The sequence below is a fragment of the Bos indicus genome, chromosome 10 (assembly GCF_029378745.1).
Source record: "Bos indicus isolate NIAB-ARS_2022 breed Sahiwal x Tharparkar chromosome 10, NIAB-ARS_B.indTharparkar_mat_pri_1.0, whole genome shotgun sequence".
Classification (NCBI taxonomy): Eukaryota; Metazoa; Chordata; class Mammalia; order Artiodactyla; family Bovidae; genus Bos; species Bos indicus.
Genome location: NC_091769.1, coordinates 100,417,824 through 100,445,371, shown reverse-complemented (window position 1 = coordinate 100,445,371; position 27,548 = coordinate 100,417,824). Strand labels below are relative to the sequence as shown.

The following is a 27,548-nucleotide window of genomic DNA, read 5'->3' as shown; positions in this document are numbered from 1 at the left end:
TGAATTCCTAGAGGCTGAACTGATGCAGGAACTGCTGAACCCATGAGAAAGAATGTTTCACTCTGTATCAGAGATGCCGAGCTGTCTTGCATCAATCTGAACTCCTGCTTCCAGGGAGGAGTACCTGCTCCCTCTCAGTGTGACCTGATTTTTCAGTCTATATTAGACGGCGCCATAGGCTGAATCCTGACCCCTAAATATATAATCCCTGGATCCTGCACATGTTACATAATGTGAAATAAGCGTCTTCACAGGTGTGACTAAGCTAGAAACTTTGAGAGGGAGAAATTAGCCTGGAAATTACCCAAGTGGGCCCAGTGTCCTTATAAGAGGGAGAGGGACATCTGATTTCAGACAGAACGGAAGAAGATCCTGCCTTGGAAGCAGAAGGAAGCAGCAGGGATATTACACGCTGGCTTTGAAGATGGAGGGAGGGACGAAGAACCCATGAGCGCAGCTGGAGAATTGGGAAATGCACCAACAGTCTTCCCCGGAACCTGTGTCAGGAAGCACTCTGAAACACCGATTTTAGCACAGTAAAACCATTTTGGATTTCTGGCCTCTTAAACGGTAAGAACTGATGCTTTTGAACTGTGGTGTTGGAGAAGACTCCTGAGAGTCCCTTGGACTGCAAAGAGATCCAACCAGTCCATTCTGAAGGAGATCAGTCCTGGGTGTTCTTTGGAAGGAATGATGCTAAAGCTGAAACTTCAGTACTTTGGCCACCTCATGCAAAGAGTTGACTCATTGGAAAAGACTCTGATGCTGGGAGGGATTGGGGGCAGGAGGAGAAGGGGACGACAGAGGATGAGATGGCTGGATGGCATCACCGACTCAATGGACATGAGTTTGAGTGAAGTCTGGGAGTTGGTGATGGACAGGGAGGCCTGGCGTGCTGCAATTCATGGGGTCGCAAAGAGTTGGACACGACTGAGCGACTGAACTGAACTGAACTGAAATGGTAAGAGAATAAATTTCTGTTGCGTGAAGCCGCTTAGTCTGCGGTTATTTGTTACGGCAGCCATAGATCGGTAATACCAGGGGGGAGGCTGAGTGCTCAGGTGGGGGTTTGGCGGAGCGCTGCCGTCTCCACTCACCTCCACGCTGGGCTCAATCGTCCAAAGCGTCTCCCCTTAGCCCGGGCCTGTGCCTCTCACCCAGCAGAGCAAGGTCTTGCTTATCAGCCCCCCTCTTGGGAAAGGGGCTTAAGCAAACAGCTGTCAAGCACCATGTGAAAAGATTTCCTTCAGCCACCCACAGATCTCACTGAGAAGATACGGACAAATAACATTTTCTTCAACTTCATGTCTTTTCAATGCTGTTTGGTCACCCCTGTAGATTACCCAGAGGGGACCTCACGTGTTCATAAATGAGGAAGTTTTTCAGCAGTAGCTTTGTGACTCCTTGCCGCAAAGCATCACTATGGTGGGAGGGGTCCAATTCAACGTCATGTCAGGACCCCATGCCCAACTGATTTCTGGAAGGTGAGCGGTCCCTTTCAGATGGGGCTCTCTTGGCCTCTGGAGTGAAGAAAGCAGTCAGTGTTCATAGCGATTTCTGTCTGGGAAGAGGTGTGAATTGGGAGGAATTATCTGAAATTTGATACATGCTTTCAAAGGTTCAAATCTGGCTGTGGGCTCCTTGAGGAAAGGGAAGGAAGAAAACTGCTGAGCAAATAAGCTCCATCTCATATAAAGCCTTTTGAGGCAAATGAGTTATGGAAGGCGCCTGTAATTTGCACATAGATGCTTGATTAAAGCCCACCTTGACCATTTTTAGATGCTGGGAATATCTCTCTGCCTTCCCCCTCCTCTTAACCAGTCTCCTGCTTCTGGCGTATCAATCTCTGCTCAGCACCAAGCCCATGAGACTTACAGGGGGGTCTGCTCCCTAAACCACCTGTTAGAGTAATCCAAGGATCCTCGACCTCCCCCTCCAAGGCAAGTGGATCAGGCCATGCAGCAGGCTGACAGTCTAATTATTCCAGCCATCAGAGGCGTCTTCTGTGTCTCTAATCTACCTTGACAAGACGGTGGTTTGTCACTTGAGGCCTCTTTAATTGGCTGCGTGATTGACACAAGTGTAGGGGGCTCTTTATTTTAAGAATTGAAGAGAGCCTTTGCCTTCAAAATTAGCTCAGTTACATGACGCCAAAGACCTAGTTTGCACCCTCCAGAGGCTAGAATCTGAGTCTTGCAGTCGCTCCGCCTCTAGGTAACCAGCAAGAATGACTAGAAGAGACACCCAAGCAGCTTTCCGTTTATTGTTTACCTTTCACGGAAGGTCTCCTCAGCCCTAGGTTGGCCTGCCACCCTCTTTCAATAGCATTATGAAACAGGCTGCTACAATCTTAATGTAGGCGGCCCCTCAAAAATGCACACTGTTTTGGTTGCAAGTGACAGAAATCTAATTTTTAAAAAAAAAAATCAGAGTTCATATACATTAGAAGTCCAACAGCTGAGCTCTGCCTGGGTTTGGGTGCCTAAACAGTATGGACAGGGCTTGGTTACTGTCTTTGAGGCTCTCAGTTCTACCCTCCTGCTGGGAGAATCTTCTCCTCACATAGTAGGAGAGATGACCTGCGGCAGTGCCTTACCGGATGTGAATGGTCCTCTCTCCCAAAGAATCAGCACAGAGCCCACGTTAGCACTGATGGAGGGCTCTGACTGGTCCAGCCTGGGTCACATGCTCTCCTCCTAGATCAATCACTGTACGCAGGAAAATGAAGCTCTGTGATTGGCCAAGCACCAGTCATGTGACCAAGAGGCTGCCCAATGGGCTGTGCCTGGCAGAACCTCCTGAAATAGGAAAAGTTCCCTTCCCCGATGGCAGAGGGGGCCAGCCAGAGTGAGAGAACAAATCCTGCACAGACTGTAGAATTGAAACTTTCAAATCTAGTGCCCTGGTAAGTTCTGTGTCTCCACCATTTCCTCTGACTAGCCTCTCCTTGTCCAACAGGATAGCCTATCATGAAAACCAGCCTGGAGTTGTCAGGAGGGAGGGTTCTGAATAGTCGGGAAACTGGTTGGGTTGCTCCACCCTCAGGAGGCTGTGCTAGTAGATGGGAATGGATTACTCTGCCTCTGGACACGGAGACCTAACTGATCAGAAGCGATTCTTGCCTCCTCCAGAGGATGGCAAAAGCTGGGGGCTCCTTGGATGGGTGTTGATAAACCCAGGAAGGGAGCAGCAGTCACGCTGACAGTTCCTTCCTAGACCTGCACCCCCTGCCAGGCCCGCCTTCCCTGTTCCCTTGTCTCCCTTGGCAGGCTGGCTGGCACTGGCCCAACCTCAGCTAGGACGTCTAAGGCTGGGAAACTTGGATGTTTTCTCTGGGCTGGCCTCTTGTAGGTTTCAAAGACAGCCTTTCCTCATTGGACTTTCTTTGACTGTTTCATGGGTTTTTAAGCACAAGTCCTGACGTGATCATCGCCTGCTGCAGTTCTAAAAACTTTAAAGAACATTTGGTTATCACTTATTTAAAGCTTCTTAGTGTGTCTTATGTGTGAAATTAAAGGACGCTTGCTCCTGGGATGAAAAGCTATGGCCAACCTAGAAAGCATAGTAAAAAGCAGAGACATTACTTTGCCATCAAAGGTCAGTCTAGTCAAAGCTATGGTTTTTCCAGTAGTCATGTATGGATGTGAGAGTTGGACTATAAAGAAAGCGGAGCACTGGAGAATTGATGCTTTTGAACTGTGGCGTTGGCGAAGACTCTTGAGAGTTCCTTGGACTGAAAGGAGATCCAACCAGTCAATTTATATTCATTGGAAGGATTGATGCTGAAGCTGAAACTCCAATACTTTAGCCACCTAATGCAAAGAACTGACTCATTGGAAAAGAGCCTGATGCTGGGAAAGATCTAAGGCAGGAGGAGAAGGGGACGACAGAGGATGAGATGGCTGGATGACATCACCAACTCAATGGACATGAGTTTGGGTAAACTCCGGGAGTTGGTGATGGACAGGGAGGCCTGGTGTGCTGCGATTCATGGGGTCGCAAAGAGTCAGATACAAGTGAGCAACTGAACTGAACTGAACTGTCTGTGACTTAATCATGTGGCTGAAACAGATTATGTCTGAGCTTGTTACTGAGTTTTTTTCTCTCTTCTCCCACTGGGCAAATTTAGCTCGCCTTGCCTAACCACTCAGCATGGTGTGTGTGCAGATCAACCTCTCCCAAGCATCCCTTTCATCTTACCATCTCATGGTCTTTTACCTGCAGAATGAAGGACGACCTCCTCAACCATTCGGCCTCCATGATCCTTCCCATCCTGCCCCACCCGTGCCATCAGGAAATCTTCTGAACTACTCACACAGTTGTGCCTCCATCATCATGGTCCATTTTAGAACATTTTCCATTACCCCCGAAAGAGACCCTACAGGCCTCTTATCCACCCCCCAGCCCGCTGCCATCACAAGTTCCTCCATCTCCTCCATTCCCAGGACACCACTAACCTGCTTTCTGTCCCTATCGATTTGCCTGTTCTGGACATTCACATGGATGGAATCATAAAATATGAGGTCCTTTGTGACTGGCTTCTCCCACTTCGCATGAGCTTTTCGGAATTCATCCACGTTGCGGCACGCACCAGTCCTTCATTCCTTTTCACTGTCTGGTGACGTTCTATTGTAGGGATGCCACATTGACTTTATCATTTAACAGTTAATGGGCATTTGGGCTGTTTCCATTTGGGGGGGGTTTATGAATAATGCGACTATGAACATCATACATGCACAAGTGTTTGTGTGGACATGTTTCCATTTCTCTGGGGTCCAAACCTGGGAGTGGAGCTTCCGGGTTGTGCTGTAGCTCTATGCTTAATCCTTAGAGGAGCTGCCATACTGTGTTCTAAAGGAGCTGTGTGGTTTTACATTCCCACCAGCAGCGTATGAGTGTTCTAATTTTCTCCACATTCTTGCCAACACTAGTCATTATCTGTTCTTTTTATTATAACCATCCTGGTGAATCCAGCGCAGTATTTCACTGTGGTTTTGGTTTACATATCCTTGATGACTAGTGAACATCTTGGCTTATCGGTCATCTGCTTATCTCCTCTGGAGAAATGTCTAGTCGGATCCTTCACCCATTCTCCAACTGGGTTATTTGTCTTTTTATGTTGAGTTGCGAGTGTCCCGTTATCACAGGTGGGATTTTCTAATCTCTTCTCCCATTTTGTGGATTCTCACCTTCTTGATTGTTGTCCTTTAAAACATATAAGCTTTTAATTTTGGTGAAGTCCAGTGGATCTATTTTTTTCCTTTTTTTCTTGTGCTTTCGATATCTAAGAAGCCATTGTCTAATCCAAAGTCACAAATACGCATGGCTTTGTTTTTATTTACAAGTTTTTTAGCTTTAGCTCTTACACTTAGGTCTGTTATTCTTTTTGAGTTCCTTTTTAAAAATAAGGTATGGGTCCAACTTCATCTTTTTGCATGTAGATACTGAGTTGTCTTAGCACCTCATTTTTTTTAAAGATTATTCTTTTAAAAGATTATTCTTCTAGAAGATTATTCTTCACTATCTTGGCTCCCTTATCAAGCAACTAGCCGTTTCTGCCATTTTACTCTTTTTAACTCTTCTCTCCTCCGTGTTGTGCTACCAGCCAGGCCTGGACTGATTGAACAAGAGCCTGCTGATTCACATGCTTTTGGACATTTGTCTTCTTTGGAGAGATGTTTATTCAAGTCTTTCACCCAGTTTAAAAATCAGGTTGGTTTTTGTTGTGTTGTTGTTGAATTGTGAGAGTTCTTTATATATTCTGGATATTATCCCCTATCAGATATATGATTTGCAAATATTTTCTCCCATTCTGTGAGTTGCCTTTTCATCCTACTGAAAATGTCTTTGATGCACAGAAGATTTAAATCTTTTTTTTTTTCTTGTAATAAATTCTGTTTTATTCAGATAGCAAAAGGTTGAGGACCGAACATGTTTTGTTTTTTTTTTTAACCTCATTTGCACATCTTTGAAACCAGAGGAGGAGAGGACATCCCTGGGCTAGTCATCTGGGGTGACCTTGGCTGATGGACACCTGGGTGAGGGATCTGGCCCATCCTCACACTGTCCTGCTAAAAACTAACACCCCAGGAGCTCAACCCCAGCTTCCAGGGAAAAAGCCTGGAATCTCCTTCTCTGGAAGCCTCCTTCTCCGGAGGAGATTGCAATTCAACCTATCTGGCTAAGACAGGATTCTGGGGTCCCTCCCTCCGTTCCACCTGGTCTCTGTGGCTATTATGGAAGTTTTTAATTTTGATGTTTAACTACCTTTGTCTTTTGTTGCCTCTTTCTTTGGTGTTATATCCATGAGATCCTTCCCCAAAAGCTGCATTGACTTTTGAACAGCCTTCTGGTTTCCCAAGCCTTCTGATTTCCCAAGTTTGCTCCAGTTTTTATGGGGCTTGACCTACTTGAGACTATCAGCTTCCTATTTCCATGTTTGCCTTATTAATAGAGCACCATCTCCTAAGGTGACTTGGGTATATGTCTTTACTGTTTGAAAATTAAAAATGGAACCGAAGCGTCTGTCATCTACCAGATTGAGATGCTCTTCTGTGCTACGGGGCCGTGTTTTCAGTCCGTTCCCTGAAGCATCTAATTGCACATGGTAAGAAATACGTGCCCAAATGAGCATGGGAGGTGCCATGGTCTACCTCTTGCAGATCTGGAACGCATATTAGTGCGTTAAAGGTTCTGAGAAATCCTGTGATAAAGAAGGCCTCTTAATTTTGTTGAACAAGCCCATTTACTCAGGGGAGGGCCTTTTTGCCTCAGCACACTGTTAACTTGCCCAGGAAGGTTTTCCCTAAACGCCCTTGGAAAGCTCGGTCTTCAAGAAAAGTGAGGCTGAAATGCACACGCGGCTGGAATAAACATTACTCTTGATCTAACAAAGCTCTCCTTTATTTTTTGTGTCCCACATTCCTGATGCTTTGTTCAGTGCAGGAAAGTTTTCCGACCTACTCGAGCAGGTCATTTGACTTTTCTGCTCACTTTGGAATAATCAAGTACTACGGGAAGTCTCAGAGTCCAAGTTCAGGAATTTGAATGCTCTATGATACTCAGCTCGACTTTGATCTTGACTTAGCTCAAGCCTGCCGTGGGAACGTGGGGTCACTGCATGCTCCTCCCTCTGGCTCTCTGTGTCCCTCCTCACCACTCTTTTCATTTACCTATTTTTTATTTTTTCTTTTGGCCGTGCTGGGCTGAGTCCTCACTGCATCCCTCAGGCTTTCTCTTGCTGTGGACGTGGGCTCTGGGTCTCCTTGTGGCACGGGGGCTTAGTTAGTCTGCGGCATGTGGGATCTTGGTTCCCCGATTCAGGGATTGAAACTGTCCGCTGCATCAGAAGGCGGATTCCTAACTACAGGACCACAGGGAGGTCCATTCTCCTCAGAGACTGTTTACTGCAGTTTGAACTTTTCCTCGAGGGAGGGAGGAGACTCATGAGAGAGGGCAGCCCACACTCTTCTCTGCGACTCTGCTTGTTCTAAGCTCACTCTGCTCATTGCACAACAGGCCCATCAATCTGAGAGACGAGGCATTGCGGCAAGGAATAAGACTTTATTAGAAAGCCAGCAGGCCAAGAAGATGGCAGACTAATGTCTCAAAATAACCATCTTATCGAGTCTAGATACCAGGTTCTTTTCTAGAACAGGGATGGGAGGGAAGTGAGGAAATAAAGTAAAAAGGTCATTAATCTGATAAATATCCCCTAGAATGGCAAGCCTCAGGTAGAGGATGTGTTCATTTCTTCCTTCCTGCCATCCACAGGTGAACAGGGTCCTGAACAAAGGCACTTTAGTTTAACAGTCAGGCAGAGGGCAAGGTTCTCTGAGGCAGGTGGTTATGAATGATTCTAACAAAAACAGTGAAAAGCAAGTCAGAGTTCCAACATGTTTGGTGGCTCAGTGGTAAAGCATCCACCTGCAATGCAGGAAACACAAGTTCAATTCCTGGGTCAGGAAGATCCCCTGGAGAAGGGCCTGGCAACCCACTCCAGTAGTCTTTCCTGGAGAATCCCGTGGACAGAGGAGTCTGCCGGGCTAGAGTCCTTGCGGTCAAAAAGGAGTTGGACACAACTTAGCGACTAAACCACCACCACCACCATAATCAGAATTGGCTCTTCCCTGCAAGATGCTCTCTCTGGGCTTGGGGATGGTCAGGGCTGGCTCTTATTAGCAGGCATCATTTTGGAGAAGCCCTGCTGAGCCTTGTCTCCTGCATCCCGTTGGCTTAGGCTGAAGCATCTCTGTTCTGAGGGAACCCTCCTCAGCCCGTAGGTATGCAGTAGGCAGTTCCGTCTTGTACCTTCTCTTCAGAAGACAGTAGAGCTTCAGAGACCAACTGATCCACTCTCCTTTACAGGTGCAGCCTCTGATGGCCTTGACCCTGTGCACTGAGGTTACTGTGACTTTCTGGCTCAGCCACCTCTAGTTGGGGGGAAACGCTTCCTCAACCCTGCTCTCACCATCCCTGTAGGAGCAGCAAATCCCAAGTGTCAGCCTTGCCCTGGGGCCCCAGAGCGGTTAGTCAGCATTCCGTCTGCCCAGTACTCCCTGGGTGGCACGAACGCCTCATCTTCCATCCAAGTCCATGTAAGATTCCTCAATCACATGTCAGGCCCCATTCCTCTGAGGCTTCAGCATTTCAAAGCCCTCAACTTGGAATCAGAAGCTGGTACCTGTATCCTTACCTCTAGAGGCTCAGCGAGGTCACAAAGAAGTCCTCTCTCTTCAGTTGGAATTCTTGGTCTGCCAAGGCATCGAGGAACAGAATATTGTGGTAGGTTACACATCTGCGTGTGGAAAGTATCATTCTCATGGTCCCTTTGGGATCTTGATCGTGTCACATGGGGTCACCAGTTGAAACTCATGCTGGGATAGTGTTGTTCTAACATTCGGTCACAGAGGGTAAACCTCTAGCATTGCCTAACATACGATAGGTGCTCAGAATGTGACCTTTGTTTTGTCTTCTCTCTTCCTCTAAATCAAAGCCTCCCCATTTTTCTGAAGCCAGCTCCAATAATTCTCCTCTGCAAGTCCTCTAAACAATGTAAAGAAATAGGGGAAAACAACAGAGTGGGAAAGACTAGAGATCACTTACAGAAAATTAGAGATACCAAGGGAACATTTCATGCAAAGATGGGCTCGATAAAGGACAGAAATGGTATGGACCTAACAGAAGCAGAAGATACTAAGAAGAGGTGGCAAGAGAATACACAGAACTGTACAAAAAAGATCTTAATGACCTAAATAACCACAATGGTGTGATCACTCACCTAGAGCCAGACATCCTGGAATGCGAAGTCAAGGGGGACTTAGGAAGCATCACGACAAAGCTAGTGGAGGTGAGGATGGAATCCCAGTTGAGCAATTTCAAATCCTAAAAGAAGATCCTGTGAAAGTGCTGCACTCAATATGCCAGCAAATTTGGAAAACTCAGCAGTGGCCACAGGACTGGAAAATGTCAGGTTTCATTCCAATCCCAAAGAAAGGCAATGCCAAAGAATGTTCAACTACTGCACAATTGCCCTTACTTCACATACTAGCAAGGTAATGCTCAAAATCCTTCAAGCTAGGCTTCAGTAGCATCTGAACTGGATTTAGAAAAGGCAAAGGAACCAGAGATCAAATTGCCAACATCCATTGGATCATAGAAAAAGCAAAGGAACTTAAGAAAAAATCTACTTCTGCTTCACTGGCTATGCTAAAGGTTTTGACTGTGTGGATCACAACAAAATGTGGAAAATTCTTCAAGAGATGGGAATACCAGACCACCTTATTTGTCTCCTGAGAAACCCGTATGCAGGTCAAGAAGTAGCAGTTGGAACCAGACATGGAACAATGGACTGATTCCAAATTGGGAAACGAGTATGTCAAGGCTGTATATTTTCATCCTGCTTATTTAACATATATGCAAAGTACATCATGTGAAATTCTGGGCTGGATGAAGCACAAGCTGGAATCAAGATTGCTGGGAGAAGTGTCAATAACCTCAGATATGCAGATGACACCACCCTTATGGCAGAAAGTGAAGAGAAACTAAAAGCCTCTTGATGAAAGTGAAAGAGGAGAGTGAAAAAGTTGGCTTAAAACTCAACATTTAAAAAACTAAGATCTGGCCCCATCACTTCATGGGAAATATAGGGGGGAATAGTGACAGGTTTTATTTTCTTGGGCTCCAAAATCACTGCAGACGATGACTGAAGCCATGAATTAAAAGGCGCTTGCTCCTTGGAAGGAAAGATATGACAAACCTAGATATTGTATTAAAAAGCAGAGACGTCACTTTGGTGACCGTGATCCATGACCATAAGGTTCGTATAGTCAAAGCTGTGGTTTTTCCAGTAGTCCTGTACGGATGTGAGAGTTGGACCATAAAGAAGGCTGAGTGCTGAAGAACTGATGCTTTCAAATTGTGGTGCTGGAGAAGACTCTTGAGGGTCCCTTGGACAGCAAGGAGATCAAACCAGTCCATCCTAAAGGAAATCAACCCTGAATATTCATTGGAAGGACTGATGCTGAAGCTCTAATACTTTGGCCACCTGATGCGAAAAACCAACTCACTGGAAAAGACCCTGATGCTGGGAAAGATTGAAGGCAGGAGAGGGGGATGACAGAGGATGGGATGGTTGGATGGCATCACTGACTCAATGGACATGAGTTTGGGTAAACTCTGGGAGTTGGTGATGGACAGGGAGGCCTGGCCTGCTGCAGTTCATGGGGTTGCAGAGAGTCGGAGACAACTTAGCAACTGAACAACACCAACAAGTCTTCCAAACCAGTCACCCAGGAGTGATTATAGTTAATGGTGTCTCAGATGCCTCTCACCAGCAGGCGGCCGTGATACGTGGCTTAGGTGTTGGCTAAGCTCTTGAATAACACAGTTTGTAAAATTCCCTACAAATTTTGGGGCTGGTCTTTTCCCCCCCAACTCTGTTTAGGTAGAATTGGTATTTAACATTGTGGAAACTTAAGCTGTACAACATGTTGAGTTGATACAATCACACATCACAAAAGAGCTACCACAGTAGTGGCACCTAACGCCTCTCTCTCCTCACCCAATTATTATGTCTTTTTTGTGGCAAGAATATTTAAAATCTTAGTTTTTATGTATATAATACAGTATCTTTAGCTATAATCACCGTGGTGCACGTTAGATCCCCAGAACTTACTGAGTTTTTAACTGCCGTTGAAGACTTTGACCCATCCACCCCCCAAGCCCCCGGTAACCACTACTACACTTTCTGTTTCTCTGAGTTCAGCTTTTTTGGCTCCCATATATAAGTGGGGTCGTGCAGTGTTTGTCTTTCTCTGGCTTATTTCACTTATCGTAGCGTGGGGGAGGTCTTCGGGGCTAGGTCAGGTCTTAGCTTCAGCACCCAGGATCCTCGCTGAGTTCTGCGGGATCGTCTGTGCAGTGGGTGGACTTTTGTGCAGTTGCGGTGTTTGGTCTCAGTGGTTGCAGTGTGGAGGCTCTCGAGCTGTGACCCACGGGCTCAGGAGTTGCAGCACGCAAGCTTAGCTGCTCCACCGCATGTGGGATCTTAGTTCCCCGACCAGGGATGGAACTCGTGTCCCCTGCATTGCAAGGTGGATTTACTGCACCACCAGGGAAGTCCCTAAATGTTCTTTTAATAAATGAACAAGCTGATCATATCAAGCAAAGAGCGAAGGTGAAGGGGAAAAAAGGTGTGCGTCCAGGCTCAAAATTACTGTAATAAAGGTATGTGATGTCACTTCCTGGAAAAAGCTCAGGTTCTAGAGTTATACTGACTCTACCATTAACGACCCTATAACCTTGGGGAAATTTTTTTATATTAATTAACGTACCATTTTAACTAATATGACAAAGACTCGCAGTAGCAACAAATTGAATTTGTTTCTCTCACTTAAAAGGCCAGAAGGTGACCTGGGGCTGGTGAGGTGGCTCCTTGGTCATCAGGGATCCAGGCTCCTTCTCTCTCGGTGCTCTGCCGTCCTTCAGTGGGCCTTCCAACTTGTGACTCAGAAAAGTGTTCGGCTTCTCTTATGTCTACTTTCAGGCTGACAGAGAAGGGGATAAGTGAAGAGGAAGACCGGCCCCTCCTTTAAGGGCTGGGGGCTCAGAAGTTGCACTCAATACCCCCATTCACACCCCATTGGGTAGAACTTAGTCACATGGCTACATTTGACTGCAAAGGAGTCTGGGAAATTCATTTTGGGCTGGAGAGTAATATTCTAAGCCAAGAAATCCTATCATCCCAGAAGGAAACGTGCACAAATAGCAGTCTCTGCTTTATTCTTTTTTTCCTTAATTTTAAGATTGATTGATTTGTTTGTTTGGCTGCACTCAGGCTTTCTCTCGTTGCAGCAAGTGGGGGCTCCTCTTCGCTGAGATGCACGGGCTTCTCACTGCAGTGGTTTCGCCTGTTGCGGAGCTTAGACTCTAGATATGCTGGCTCAGTAGTTTCAGTTCTCAGGCTCTAGAGTGCTGGCTCAGTAACTGTGGAGCACAGGCTTAGATATCTCATGGCCTATGGGATCTTTCTCGACTACAGATCAAACCCGTGTCCCCTGAATTAGCAGGCAGATTCTTAACCACTAGACCACCAGGGAAGCCCTTTGCGTTATTTATTTATTTATTTTTGCCACCATTCCACTCCCAGTCCTCCACCCTATCCTGTTCTTCATTTATAAAACATGTGCTTCACTGTGTTACAATCAAATTAGATGAGTTATTTGGAAGTATCTTGTAATCCCCAAAGTTCCATCCAAACACAAGTTAACTGATGGTAAATAAGTAAAGAATACCAACAAAGGAATCATAGAACAAGGGAGATTCATTCTAGGTGAAATGATAGAGTTTATGGAGCGGGTAGTTTTTAAGTTGCACATTGAAATATTGACTGGTACTTCTAAGGAGGAAAACAAAGGAGGTTGTGGGGGAAGTAAAGAAAACATCCCAGGTGATTGGCAAAGATAAAGGTGGGGAGGTGAGAATTTGGATGCATGTTTGAGATGCTTCGTGGGGTACAGTTTGGGGAGTGCAAGGGCAAGAGAAGGAACTGGACCAGAGCAGGCAGAACACTTTGGGTGGACTCTGGGAGCTGGTGATGGACGGGGTGGCCTGGTGTGCTGCAATTCATGGGGTCCCAAAGAGTCAGACACGACTGAGCGACTGAACTGAACTAAACTGAGGCAGAACTCTGATGCCACGCATTCTCTGGGAAGGAGTGGGAAGCCAGTGCCCGCCTCTGCTAAGGGTTGGATGTGATTTTCTTCACGGAGGGCCTGTGCCTGGAGGAGGATGGCCTTGGAGACTGGAAGGCCACTTGGGAGGCTGGGATGAGAGTCCCCGTGAGATGGGAAGGGGCCTGAACCAGAGCCATGAGAATGGAAGGGTGGGGATGGGCCTGGGGACCACTCCACAGGTAGCAGAATGGATGGAGTGAAGACTAGGTACCGAACGGGGTTTTACCCAGTGACCAGTGACCCAGAGAGCGGGGAAAATTCAGGAGGAAGAAAGTAAATTCAGAGCCTGCAGATGTGAGTCTGAGCACCTCCCAGCAATGGGAAGTTTGAAGTGTGCTGATAAAATTGATGTCAGAGAACTAAAGAATTTACCAAAATGATAAAGATGCTTAATCAAATGTACTGTTGCCTCTTAGAGGATGATCTAATGTCTAAAATTTCAGACAGCCTAATTAAAATTCAGTCTTGGGGAATAACTTCTTTTCCCCCTGAACTGTTGTAACTCACTCTTTGCACACAAGCACGCCAGGGCTGTGTCTCACTTGATACACAAAGGGCATTTCCAGAAGCCCTGCCGGGTTAGGGGTGCCTCTCACCAGAGCGTGGGGAAACATTTGACCATTTCTTTTCTTTTCCTCCCCAACGTCCTCCTTTGATCTGGAGATATCCAGACCTTAGTCTTCAGTCCAGCTGTGAGAAAAGCTTTCCAATTTGTGTTCACAGTGGCAGGAAGAGGTTAAAAGTATCATCCTGAGCTGAATCGCAGATCCACAATGAAAACCGAACAGGAGATGGCGAGTGAGTTTTTTCCCTTTCAAAATTTTCCATCCTTGTCATAAATTGATTATGCAAAAAGCATAAACCATTTAAACATCACCTTGAGAGTTCGCAAGGACAGTAAAAGGTGCTGGGTGGAGGTGGAGCCTGGAGATCTTCCCCAGCCATGCACGGTCATTGGCGGCACCATCTCACCCTGCAGAGCTTGGAGTGACTGTCACCTGGTCCTGAGGAATTCAGCTCATCATGCTGTAGGTTTGACCTTGAACATCCTGAGCTGGGAGGCGGAATTTATCAACTGCTCTAGCTATTGTTATGATTATTTTCCCTACACATTTGGAGACCCAATTGGCCCAGGCTAAGAACAATGTTACATTCATCATTCAACAAAATGAAGTAATTAGAATGTAGCTAAAATCCCACAGTGCATTTTGTGGAGAACATCAGTGGTTTAGCTCAAACATAATCTCTCATGATGCTTTGTCCAAGTTCTGTGGCCACAGGGGCCTCAATAACACCGCCGAGGACTTCACTGTCCCCACACTGGGCGAGGCTTCAGGTGCTCTGCTTCTTGGGGACCGGAGAGTGTGGCCAGTGGGTCTGTAGCCAACTCATTGCTGGGCTGCAGGGCTGGGACTAGGGAGTCACAAGCTAGGACTGCAGGGATTCCTGGGAGGCTCAGTGGTAAAGAATCCACCTGCCAATGCAGAAGATACAGGAGTTCAGTTCAGTCACTCAGTCGTGTCCAGCTCTTTGCAACCCCAAGGACTGCAGCACACCAGGCCTCTGTCCATCACCAACTCCCGGAGTTTACTCAAACTCATGTCCATTGAGTCAGTGATGCCATCCAGTCATCTTATCCTCTGTCATCCCTTTCTCTTCCCACCTTCAATCTTTCCCAGCATCAGGGTCTTTTCAAATGAGTCACTTCTTCACATCAGGTAGCCAAAGTATTGGAGTTTCAGCTTCAGCATCAGTTCTTCCAGTGAATATTCAGGACTGATCTCCTTTAGAATGGACTGGTTGGATCTCCTTGCAGTCCAAGGGACTCTCAGGAGTCTTCTCCAATACCACAGTTCAAAAGTGTCAGTTCTTCGGCACTCAGCTTTCTTCCCAGTCCAACTCTCACATCCATACATGACATGGTTTGGACTAGAGATGGTCAGTAGACACTGTCAGTGGCCTTGGAATGCTTCCTGATGCACTGCTCCAGGCAGCCGCTGTTAAATGGTTGGAGCTACATGTGAGCTGCCAGCAGTGGTGTGCTGGTAGGTGTTTAACCACTGGCTCTCTGGGAAAAGCCCTGGTTTGTCACGTTTGCCAATTTCTATGGTGTAAACACTCCTCTGTGGCTGATTTCAAGCTTCCATCACAAAGTCACTGACCACACCATTGGGAATAGACGATCTTCAAAGAGCTTTTTATTTTCAGTCATCTCTGATTCTGAATCAAACTGTGATCTCTAACACCTCTTAGAAAGTTGCATTCCCCTAAGTCATTGCTTTTTTAATTCCTCTCAAAGCAGATACATGTGAAGTCTTTGTTGGGAAAGTGAGAGTCCAGGCAGCAGAAGTGGAGAACAGGGGAATGCTCATCAGGGAGGAGGAAGATGCAAAGCCAGGGTGCATTCAGCGGGATGGGCTGCCCCGCCTGTTGGACTGGCGGAGAAGTCACACTGAAGCCATGTCACTCAGACTGGGACTTGAGCTCTTGCACCGGGACTGGAGCCCAGCCAAAACCCAGGTTGCGACTTGAACCCCTGGTCTTTTAACTGAGATCACACAACTGGTCTCAGGACTTAATGACGCTCAGGTTCTTGATGTCCCATCACAGAAAGAATTCAGTGAGAGACAAAGTGATAGGTAAGAGGTGGGTGTATCTAGAGAGATACACATTCCATAGACAGAAAGTGGGCTGTGCCAAAAGGCGAGAGTGGCCCCAAGGCAGGGGTTGTCTTGGAAAGTGAGAGCGTTCATGGGAGAATCGTGCTCCGCAGACAGAGTGTGGGCCATCTCAGATGAAAGCGACCTTGAAATAGGATGTGGTTAGTTTTTATGGGCTGGGTAATTTCATAGGCTAATGAGTGGGAGCAGTATTCCGCTATTTGGGGGGAAAGGTTGGAGGTTCCCAGGAATTGGGCCACCTCTCACTTTTTGGTCTTTGATGGTCGCCCTTGGAACTGCCATGGCTCTGGTGGGAGTGTCCCTTAGCTCCTGCTAATGTCTTACAAGGAGCGTGTGATGAGGCTCAAGGTCCACTGGGAGTCAGATATTCCACCATCTGGGACCTGATTGGTGCTAACCAGTTTTCGTCATATCTGACATCTTTTAAAAGCGGTGCCCTGCCCCGGTGCCTCCTGTTTCACTGTGAAATGCATCTGTGGGACTGGTTGGAGGGAGGAGAGACAATGCCTGTGTCCATTCCTGCTCTGTTTCAAAATGGGCACAACTTTGACCTTGCGTTGCTCTCTTCTTTCTTGGGGTCCTTTCTCGTGGTCCTTGGACACCAAGTAAATCAAGCCAGTTGATCCTAAAGGAAATCAACCCTGAACATTCATTGGAATGACTGATGCTGAAGCTGAAACTCCAATATTTTGGCCACCTGATGTGAAGAGTTGAGTCATTGGAAAAGACTCTGATGCTGGAAAAGATTGAAGGCAGGAGGAGAAGGGGATGACAGAGGATGAGATGGTTAGATGGCATCACCGACTCGATGGACATGAATTTGAGCAAACTCCAGAAAATAGTGAAGTTACAGGGGAGCCTGGCGTGCTGCAGTCCATGGGGTCGCAAAGAGTCGGGCACAATCCAATGACTGAACAGAAACTCTTGTGAAATCTGTCTTCAAACAGCTTGGTACCTGCTTGGAATTCCTGTGTCTTGACTTGTGGGGCAACAATGGTTCTAGCATAGACCTGAGGACCACTGCAAGGGTACACAAGGCGTCTGGGTGTACCCCCATGCTTATGGTAGGGCATGGAATGGTGGGATCTTGGAAAGGAGAAAGAGAAAAGGTGAAGGAGGAGGACAGGGCACTAGACAGGTGCAAGGAGGGGCGGATGGTGGAGGAGAGGGGCGTGTCGCTGAGGAGGCTGGTGGACCACACCAGGTGGCCCGGTCTTGCTGACTCACTTCCAGGGAGGCCTTGGATGACGCTCTCCCTGCAGGAATCTGATGAGTCACGCACACGCAGTCAGGTAGGGCGCCGGAGGGTGTCTGCCTTCCTCCTTCATGGCAGGAGACGCCAGCTGGATTTTGCCACGTCTGACTTTGATTGAAACACCACTTCCTGTCAGGTTCTGTCCTAGACTCTGGGAACATGGGACACTCCAAGTCCTTGCCCTCAAGGAGTCAGAGTCCATTAGAGGACAGAGTTTGAAACAGTTCAGTCACTAGTTACGCTTTCCAAGGGAGGTGTCAGCTAAAATTTAGGAAGAAGCTTCTGAAATAATTAAATATGTGAGTGGGGTGATGGTGGGGCTTGGGGGCAGAGGAGGGGAGGGAGGAGGAACCTGACTGCATGGATTTAATTAAAAGAGAAAACACCGCCATTGATTTTGAAAGCCCTTGGCTAATGTTCATTAACCATCTGGGACTGATTTGATGGTTGACTGTAGAGACTTTGGTAAATAAAATGAAAACAAATATTTCCAAATTGAGCATATTTTGCGTCTGATGATTGGACCTCAGTTAGAATACTTCTGAAGAGATTGAAATCAACTCAAACTGACTTAAGTAAAAAGGGAATTCATAGGCAGATGTAACTGAGGAGTCCAGGTCTGGGTTGAGAATACAGATAGATTTCAGACTCAGACACATTCAATGAAGATTCAGTTTTTCTTCATCTCTAGACCCTGCCTTCCACCATATTGATTTCACCCTCATGTTTCCCAAGATGCTGCTAACTTTGCTAAGCTCTCCCCTCGTGGTGGCAAGGTGGCTGCATGGCTCCAGCCCTCGTCCTCTCAGAGTCGTTTTCCTCTAGCCTAGCATGCCTTTCAGATGTCTCTGGTTAGGCCACGTGCCCAACTCTGAAGCTTTCACTGTGGCTGTTGCAGGACTGATCAGCTGGCTCAGGCCTATAGCATGTGGAGCTGGCGTGGTGGAGATAGGGAGGCTTGATCCAACCATGTGGACTGAGAGAGGAGGTTTGGATCATCACCCCAAAATTGGGGATTTTCTTCAGAAAAGGAATGAATGCTGGGGAATACAATTAAATGGCCCCACAGTGGCCCAGAAACGAGACAATAGGAAGTCCTGGGGGCAGTGGAAGGCAGCTCAGCACATAAAGGGAGTCAGGCTAAAGTGGTTCTGAAGTCAAGGTCAAGTTGGCCTCATTGCCAAGGCAGAGAGGCTTACAGACCACCGTACGTATCTCTGTGTGTGTGTGTTTCCCCTCCCATTGTAGAGGGTGACAGCCATGGAGGTGCCCCATTCTTGTCTTTTTTCAAGAAATAGTTGTCATTCAGCTCCAAACAGTGTGATTAGTTTGAAGCTAAAGCCATGCTCTCCCAGGGCACCCTCAGCTAACGACTGAGCTTGGCAGGGGTACTAGAGCTGGTACTAGTCCTGCCCCATGTGGGACTCCTCTAACAGGCAATCTTTGCTCTGGGTCTCCCTGTCCTGTTGGCTGAGACCACATCAGATCTGCTTTGTTTGATCCCTGAATCACTGTATGGACGGTCTCCCGCCGATCAGGAAGACCAGTAGGCGAAAAGTATTTTTGATGGTACTCTTTTACTAGGGCACAAATCCCATTCAGGAGGGCTCCACCCCTTCCAAAGTCCCCACCTCCGAAAACCATCACACTGGGGATTGAGTTTCAACATGTGGATTTGGAGGGTGGGGAGATGGGGATACAAATATTCAGTCTATGGCCTCTGTCTTTAAATGGCTGCCCTTAACAACAGCACAAAGCAGCTCTGTTAACCCAGCTGTTGGTTCAGTGTTTCAAATAATAATTTTATAGAAATGTGACATATATAGAAAGGTGCACAAAACGTGAATTCCTCAAGATCAATGAATTCAGTTCAGTTCAGTCACTCAGTCATGTCCAACTCTTTGCGACCCCATGAACTGCAGCACGCCAGGCCTCCCTGTCCATGACCAACTCCCAGAGTTCACCCAAACTCATATCCATTGAGTTGGTGATGCCATCCAGAGATCTCATCCTCTGTCGTCCCCATCTCCTCCTGCCCCCAATCCCTCTCAGCATCACAGTCTTTTCCAAGGAGTCAACTCTTCGTATGAGGTGGCCAAAGTATTGGAGTTTCAGCTTTAGCATCAGTCCTTCCAAAGAAATCCCAGGGCTGATCTCCTTTAGAATGGACTGGTTGGATCTCCTTGCAGTCCAAGGGACTCTCAAGAGTCTTCTCCAACACCACAGTTCAAAAGCATCAGTTCTTCGGCACTCAGCTTTCTTCACAGTCCAACTCTCACATCCATATATGACCACTGGAAAAACCATAGCCTTGACTAGACAGACCTTTGTTGGCAAAGTAATGTCTCTGCTTTTGAATATGCTATCTAGGTTGGTCATAACTTTCCTTCCAAGGAGTAATGAGTTATCACAAAGCAAAACACCCCTGCACTCACCATCCAGTTCAAGGGAAAAATCATTTCCTCACCCCAGCTGTCTCCAGCCCCACCACAAATCCATTCTCAAAATTCTTACAAGTTTCTCATTCTAAGTTTAATAGAGGAAGCAGATTCATCCAACCTCTTTAGTCAATGGAGTGGCAAACTGGAAAAAGGAGAGAGACTTTCATTTGGTTTTGTTGGCTCTAACCTTAAAAAGCAAGTTTTATCTTTAAGATGTTTTCAAGACACGAATATTTTCCAGATTTTGCATAAGGAAACGGGGAGGTGGGGAGGCATGAGTTCAGTTTTGTTCTATCCTTGTTCAGAAGTCTGATCTTGATAAGCAAAGAATATAATTAAAATGGATTACAGACTATTAAACGCAAACAAGAACAAAATGATTGCAGTGTGTGTAAGCCAGTAATTAAAGCTTTAAAAGAGGAAGAAGTCACCATCACTTAAAACGTTTATTTGTCAAGGCTAGTAACAAATATTGACACGAGAGCTTTTTTCTTTTATTTCCTTCTTAGCATCAGGCTCTCAGCAATTAGTGGTGCATATTCCAGAATCAATACAGCCTCGGGTCTGAAGCAGTAAGATCCATACATTTTAAAATTAGGTGGTATGATAGCAGACTGGCTCCATAAAGCAGACTTCCTGGCAGCGTATTTCAATTAGTGCTTATTAGATGACAGGCTGAAACAAGGCAGGAGCGGCACCTCCTTAAACTGGTTTTATCGCAAAGATACCCTTACGATGACCGTCAGGGAGAGAGGCTTTTTGGTCCCCTTTTAATTTTTTAAATTTCTTTTTAACTGTTTTTAAATTGAAGTATGGTTGATGGAAATATTACATAATTTGCAGGTTTACAATATACTGAGTCATAGTTTTTAAATGTTATACTCCATTTATAGTTACTACAAAATACTAGCTATATTCCCTGTGCTGTACGTATATCCTTGCAGCTAATTTTATACCTAATAGTTTGCACCTCCTAATACCCTTCCCCTATTTTTGTCTCCTCCTTCCTTCTTTATGGGCTTTCCTGGTGGCTCAGATGGTAAACAATCTGTCTGCAATGTGGGAGACCTGGGTTCGATCCCTGGGTCAGGAAGATCCCCTGGAGAAGGGAACGGCAATCCACTCCAGTATTCTTGTCTGGAGAACTCCATGGACGGAGAGGAGCCTGGCGGGCTAAAGTCCATGGGGCCGCAAAGAGTTGGACATAACTTATTGAATTAATCTATACTCAATTAATCTATAATTAATATCCCTCTTTCCACTGGTGACCACTAATTTGTTCTTTATATCTGTGAATCTACTCCTTTTTGTTAGATTTACTAGTTGGATAGTATTTTTAGATTCTACAAGAAGTGATATCCTACAATATTTGTCTTTTTCTGCCTGGCTTATTTCATTTAGCGTAATGCTTTCCAAGTCCATACAAGTTGGCAAAATCTCATTCTTTTTTTATGACTGAGTAGTGTTTTACTGTGTGATATATATATGTATGTATATATATACATCACCTCTTCTTTATATGTGATATAAATATATATTTATATATATGTGTGTGTGTGTGTATATCACTTCTTTATCCATTAATTTGTTGATGGACACTTAGATTGCTTCCATATTCTGGCAATTGTGACTAATGCTAATGCCATGCTTAGTCACTTAGTCATGCCCAACTCTTCTAGACCCCATGGACTGTAGCCCATCATGTTCTTCTGTCCATGGGGTTCTCCAGGCCAGAATACTGGAGTGGGTTGCCATGCCTTCCTCCAGGGGATCCTCCCAATCCGGGGATCGAACCCAGATCTCCTGCATTGCAGGCAGATTCTTTACCATCTGAGCCACCAGGGACGCCCAAGAATACTGGACTGGGTAGCCTATCCTTTCTCCAGGGGATCTTCCTGACCCAGGAATCGAACCAGGGTCTCCTGCACTTCAGGCAGATTATTTACCAACTGAGCTACCAGGGAAGCCTGACTAACACCTAAAATCCTCTAAATTCACTTGCTTGCACTCCAGGAGCTTTAGCCATTAAAGCTGCACGTGGATTAGAGCCTTCTTTGGACGCAAATGCCTCCTGTAGGTTTCCAGCCTGCCCAGCGGAGGCTGGGTCTTATCACAGGTGGAGACCAGCATCCCAGGCAGGGCTCTGACCCTGGTGGCCAGGAGACAACAGTTCCCACTCTTACCTGCCATCAGGCTTGAACAGTGTCCCTGTCTCCCCTGGGACAGTTCAGGCCCCAGATATCATCAAGCGCCAGGCACAGGGCCTGTGGAGATGCATAAAGCCAAAGTTCGTGACCTCAAGTTGTCTTTGAGGAGTTAGTATAAATAACCCTTAGCATTCTTCCTACTCCTGTTTCCCTAATACTGTGAAATCCCTTTTATCTGGCTTTGTAAGAGGTGATGGATGGAGCCTGGAGCGCCCTGCCTGCCTGTTTACAGGCCTGGACTCTGGCTTTCACAGGCGGTTTGCCCATCCAAGCAGCAGAATACTTGTGGGACCAGTGTGTCTGTGAGTTTGAACCCATGCAGGGTTATAAATAAGTCCCTCTCTCCAGGGCTGTAATGAGAATTAATGAGGTTTAATTCTACCAGGTCTTGCCGAGCAGGGGTCAGGCCATCAGGGGTTTCTGCGAATCACAGAACAGATTGTGTTTATCAGGACTGATCTCCTTGGAGCATCAGGACAAAGGGAAGCAGCCTGGTTCTGCCAGGCTGAACCAAGAAGGCTGAGGTGCTGATGGCCAAAGCCCAGAGTCGTTGGTAAACGGAGGGAATTGCTGGCAGGGCTGACCCCCAGCCACTGGGCAAGCCAAGGCCAGGCCCAGAGTGGGCTCAGAGCAAGAGAGAGGTCAACTGCCTCCCAGAGGCCTGGCGTGGGCTCTGGTGCAAGCCAGCAGAATGTGAACACTTGGGGATGGGGAACAGACTGGGCCCAAGGCAGGGTCTGGAGGGTATCCGAATGAGAAGTCTGTACCATCTGTAGAATGGGGACTTAAAGATAGTCATCCCTGGGTCCTCATGGGGATTAAAGAAATGTTGACTGCCTCTGGCTACAAGCAGCAGAATTTGAATTCGTTCATTCAACCATCTTTGACCTGATCTGTTTTATACTGTGTGGGATGAGTTTTGCAAAGACCTTGTCACAATTTTTGTCTGAGGACCTGTGGGAGGTCTCTGAGAGGTAGGAGGGTAAACCCCCTACAAGAGCATCATCTGTTTCCATGGCTACACAAGGACGCAGAGTACCAATGCATCCTTGGCTTGGAAGATCCAGGCCCTGGATGATGAGGGGGACCCTTGTGAAGCCAACTCCATTATCAGCCCACTCTGCCTCTAAAATGTACCCCGATCTGACCACTTCCCAAGACATGTGATTGCATCAAGCAAGAACAGCTCTAACCCAGTGCTAAGACTTCCCTGCCTCAGCTTTGGCTGGACGGAATCTCTGGATGCTAGAGCCAGAGGGACCAACATGTGGTAACACATGGCAACGTCTGGGGAAAGAGACACTTCTTTCCATTTGTCACATTTTACTGAGGAGGGAGACCCTTCCGAGAAGCTCCCTATAGTGTTCCCCTTGGGGATCATTGGCTAAGATGGGAGTCACGTGTTCTAACTGCAGGGGAGCCTGAGGAAGCAAGTTTCTGCTTTTTCAACCCTTGGTTGGCTACACAGCCAAGAAGGAGGAGATGGGAAAGAACTGTTGATGAGGCTGCAGAAAAGTCTATTAAGGGGCCCTGAACTGTGCTTGCCACACAGAGCTCAGTACCTGTTCATAGCCTTTCATCCTCTGATCCCACCGTTACCAACCACCATCTCATCCTGTTGGAACCTCATCCTGTTGGAATCATCATTGGTGGTTGGTTGGTTGGAATCATCGATGGTTGGTTGGTTACCAACCACCATCTCATCCTGTTGGAATCATCATTCAGTGATTCTAATTTCCATCCCAGAACTGGCCTCTCTCCTAAGACAAAAGATACAGCATGTCTGATCAGCGAGTTAACACCCATGGGTACATGGCTTTCTTCAGACCCAGGGAGGCCATTACGGTGGGCTACAAATACCCACAGGGGTTTGGCTTTCTCTCTCCCCTTGCGTGAAGTTAAGAACCAGAGAACGAAAGGGAAAGGAAAGGAAAAGTCGCTCAGTCATGTCCGACTCTTTGTGACTCCACGGACTATGCAGTCCATGGAATTCTCCAGGCCAGAATACTGGAGTGGGTAGTCTTTCCCTTCTCCAGGGGATCTTCCCAACCCAGGGATCGAAGCTGGGTCTCCCGCATTGCAGGCAGATTCTTTACCGACTAAGCCATCAGGGAAGCCCCAACTACAGAATAATGCCAGGTAACTTCACCTCAATAAAAACATTCACACCTCGTTGGTCAACATTCAGGCTATAGGCCCTCTTAGTAATGCAGATCCCCAGGCAAGCTCGCCACCTGAATTCCCACCTGCTGAGGTGACTGTATGCTCATTATTAAAGCCCCACAGGGCAGCTTTTTCTCCAGGGAGGTCATGCCCTCCAATTAATAACATATATGTCAAAGCCCATTAGGGGCGACTCCAAGATACCTTTCAAAATGTTTTGTTTCAAGGAAATCAGTTCCCTTGGAATACAGCCTGAAACAAGCCAGCTTCAGGCTGAGAATTAAAATGCTTGCTGCATGTACTATTAAACAATACTTTTACAAGTTGCAAAACATATAATCACATTATAGAAAATGTCGAGGATAAGAGAAAAGACAAATAAAAGCCCCAATAATTCTACCACGCAAATAAAGCCAGTGTTGTCATTTTGGTGTAATACCTTCTCAACATTTTTCCTTTGCTTAAGTGTTTTTAAATAGTTGTCAGCACGGCATACATGCTATTTTTATTGTAGTTTTTCAGCTTATAGTTAAGAAGTGTTTACTGTGTGTTATGGCACCTGTCTCCAGGTTGGATGATAAGGGTTCAATGAGTACAAGACAAGCAGGGAAAAGACACACGGCAACACAGCAAGTGAATGGAAGTGGGTGGCAGGGGGTATGCAGGTGCTCAAGGAAGGCTTCCTGGAGGAGGCACTCTATAATCTGAGGCCCAAAGATAAGAATGAGCTCAATGAAGAGGAAACGGGAGGAGTGGTCTCTGCAGAAGGAAGTGTTGTTCACAGCATGGGTAAGACCCAGCTGGGCGAATACACGGTGTTTGGAGGACACGATGTAAGAGTAATTCAGAATGATGGGAGCTCAGACTCTGTTGTATACTGAGTCTCCCCAAATTTCATATGTTGAAGCGTCAACCCCAGAGTGTGAGTATATTTGGAGACAGGGCCTTTAAAAATAATTAAGATTAAATGTGGTCATAAGACTGGTGCCTTAATCCAATAAACCTGGAAGAAAGAAAAAGAGAATGAGATTGATTATAAAGAAGTAACTTGCATGGTCATGAAGGCTCGTAAGTCCAAAATCTGCAGCGCTGATGTCCCAGTTCAAGTTCAAAGGCTGGAAGCTGCTGTGGAGCCACGAGGAAGCAGCACTCCATTTTGAAGACTCAAGAGGGAGAATTCTCTCTTTTCTGTTCTAGTCAAGCCTTCAGCTGACTGGGCGAGACCCACCCACAGTACGGAGTACAGTCTGCTTTACTCGGTCCACTGCTTAAAATGTTAGTGCCATCCAAAAAAAGAGTTCTCCCAGAATCACCGAAAATAATGTTTGACCAACGACGTGGGCACCTCCTGGCCCAGTCGAGTTGATACACACGAGGAACCATCACAGGCTCTATGATGAGGATGACGAGGGGAGAGGCTGGGAAGTTTGTCAGGGGCCAGAGACCGCAGGCCCGTTAGCTAAAGTCAGGGTTGGTGCTCGATTCTGAAGCCAAAAGAAAGTTACTGAATGGTTTTAGCCAGTGAATGTCGTGTTCAGTGTTGTCCATTTCAAGAAAAAGCATTGAGGCTGCAGGGTGGGAAACGCGCTCAGACTGCCCTGCACAGTTGGGCAGGGTGGGTAGGACCAAACTCGCGGGAAAGCACCGCTTCCATTCCAGTCTATGGGAACAGCACCTCCTGGAGCCGTGCAGGGTAGCATCTGAGCCACTGTCTGTCGTGGTTCTGAACGCATTAGAGACCGGAGACACATCAGGTAGGAGGGCACTGCAGCACCGTGGGTCTGCAGAGTCTTCAGATCTTGTACATAGTCGTGATTTGGTGGCTTTCTCCTTACTGATAAGCCATGATTTGCTTAACCTTCTTCTCGTCATGTAAAAGTGTCATTTTGCCACAGTGATGTCAGACGCAAAGAAACTCCCTCTGTATCCTCACACGTGGCCCTGTAACACTTCATCTCACCGAGCTGCTGCCGCGCGTGAAGGTGTAGTGAGTGACCACACTGGGAGAGCAGCCGTACCCTGCGGGTGTCCTGGGCACCCCAGGAGGGAGGACCACCCTCCTCCTCTGGATTTCAAGTCTGTCCCCCAGGGAGGTTCATATCTGAGAGAATCGGGAGCTAAATGCACAAAATGTACTTGCCTACTGTCAGAAAACTTCAGTCTTTTTCTGTAGATTGAAACCCTGTAATTTTTGTGTTTCAGTAAAGCAAACTGTACTGTCTACATTTATTTACATTCCCTTCACATCTTCAGTAGCAAGAGATAGCTGAGAACATTTCGTTCTCCTCCCACTAAGTTGCTATGACTTCACAAAGGCTTGTTGCTTTTTTCTTGAGCTGAGAGTGTCTCCTGAAGGTCTGCATCAGGGCTTCCAAGCCTGAGAGAGCAGAGGAGGAAGAATAATGACCCTTCTCTCTCGCACTTGGAGGAAGACAGGAGGAAGGAGGAAGAAGATGAACTATCAAAATGATGTCACTTCCATAATTATTTTTTTTTTTACTGGGGGTGGCAGAGGATGAGATGCTTAGATAGCATCACCAACTCAATGGACATGAATCTGAGCAAACTCTGGTAGATGGTGAAGGACAGAGGAGCCTGGTGCGCTGCGGTCTGTGGGGTTGCAGGGTCCGGCATGACGTAGCGGCCAAACAGCAACAGCAACTGGGGACGACTTAAAGGCCCTCCTTCTTTTTTTGTTTAATATAAATATATTTATTTTAATTGGAGGTTAATTACTTTACAATATTGTGTTGGTTTCATGTTGATGTGTGGCAAAACCAATACAACATTGTAAAGGTCCTCCTTCTAACGTGCGGAGACTCGCTCCCCGTCTGCACCTTTGCCTCTGACTCCAGTAGAGCTATTCGAGAAAGATTCAAGAGGCTTCAGTTGTGTGGCCGGTATCATATCAATAAAAGATGCCAGGGGTTTCTTTGTAGATTTGAATGGACCACTTAAAGAAGCTCCACTCGGCATAAAGGGAAGCTACCCCTAAAAGAATGTGGCAGAGGCTGCTAGAGCTCACCAACATTCTGTTTTTTTTTTTTTTTTTTAATATTTATTTGTTTGGCTGTGCCGGGTCTTAGGCGCGGCACACGAGATCCTTTCAGTAGCGGCATGTAGAACTTTTAGTTGGCAGCATGAGACTCTTAGGCCCCTGCTGAACTAAGTGGGGTCTGCTTCTCTGACCAGGGATCAAACCTGGGCCTCCTGCATTTCAAGCATGGAGTCTTAGCCACTGGGCCACCACAGAAGCCCCAACATTCACGCTCTAAACTTCTCTCTGGCAGCTGTGCTGTGTTCCCCATCCTCTCTTAGACTTGGATGGGGGCCTGTCACTGAATTCTGGTTGGTGCTATGTGAGCTGAAAGGATGACCACCACTTTCAGGCATGATCCGTGTAAACACCCTGCATGCAACCCTTGCTCCCTGTCCCCATCTTCCTACTGGAAAGGACTCTGAGATCCTAGGTTGGATGGAGCCGCAGGATGGAAGGGACCTGACTCCCTGAATGACTGCCTGGGGCAGAGCACCCCTTCCTGGCCCGGGGCTGCCTCGGAGGGACA

The 27,548-nt window shown here is 46.7% G+C and overlaps 1 long non-coding RNA gene across 1 annotated transcript in view; it reads left to right on the top strand.

Moving 5' to 3' along the window:
- LOC139185422 (uncharacterized) overlaps positions 1 to 27,548 on the top strand; it is a 78,933-nt gene that overhangs the window by 26,154 nt on the left and 25,231 nt on the right. Inside the window, exon 2 of the long non-coding RNA XR_011569051.1 lies at positions 13,959 to 14,033. This is a non-coding gene — a long non-coding RNA (uncharacterized lncRNA). The remainder of the gene's footprint in view (positions 1 to 13,958; positions 14,034 to 27,548) is intronic.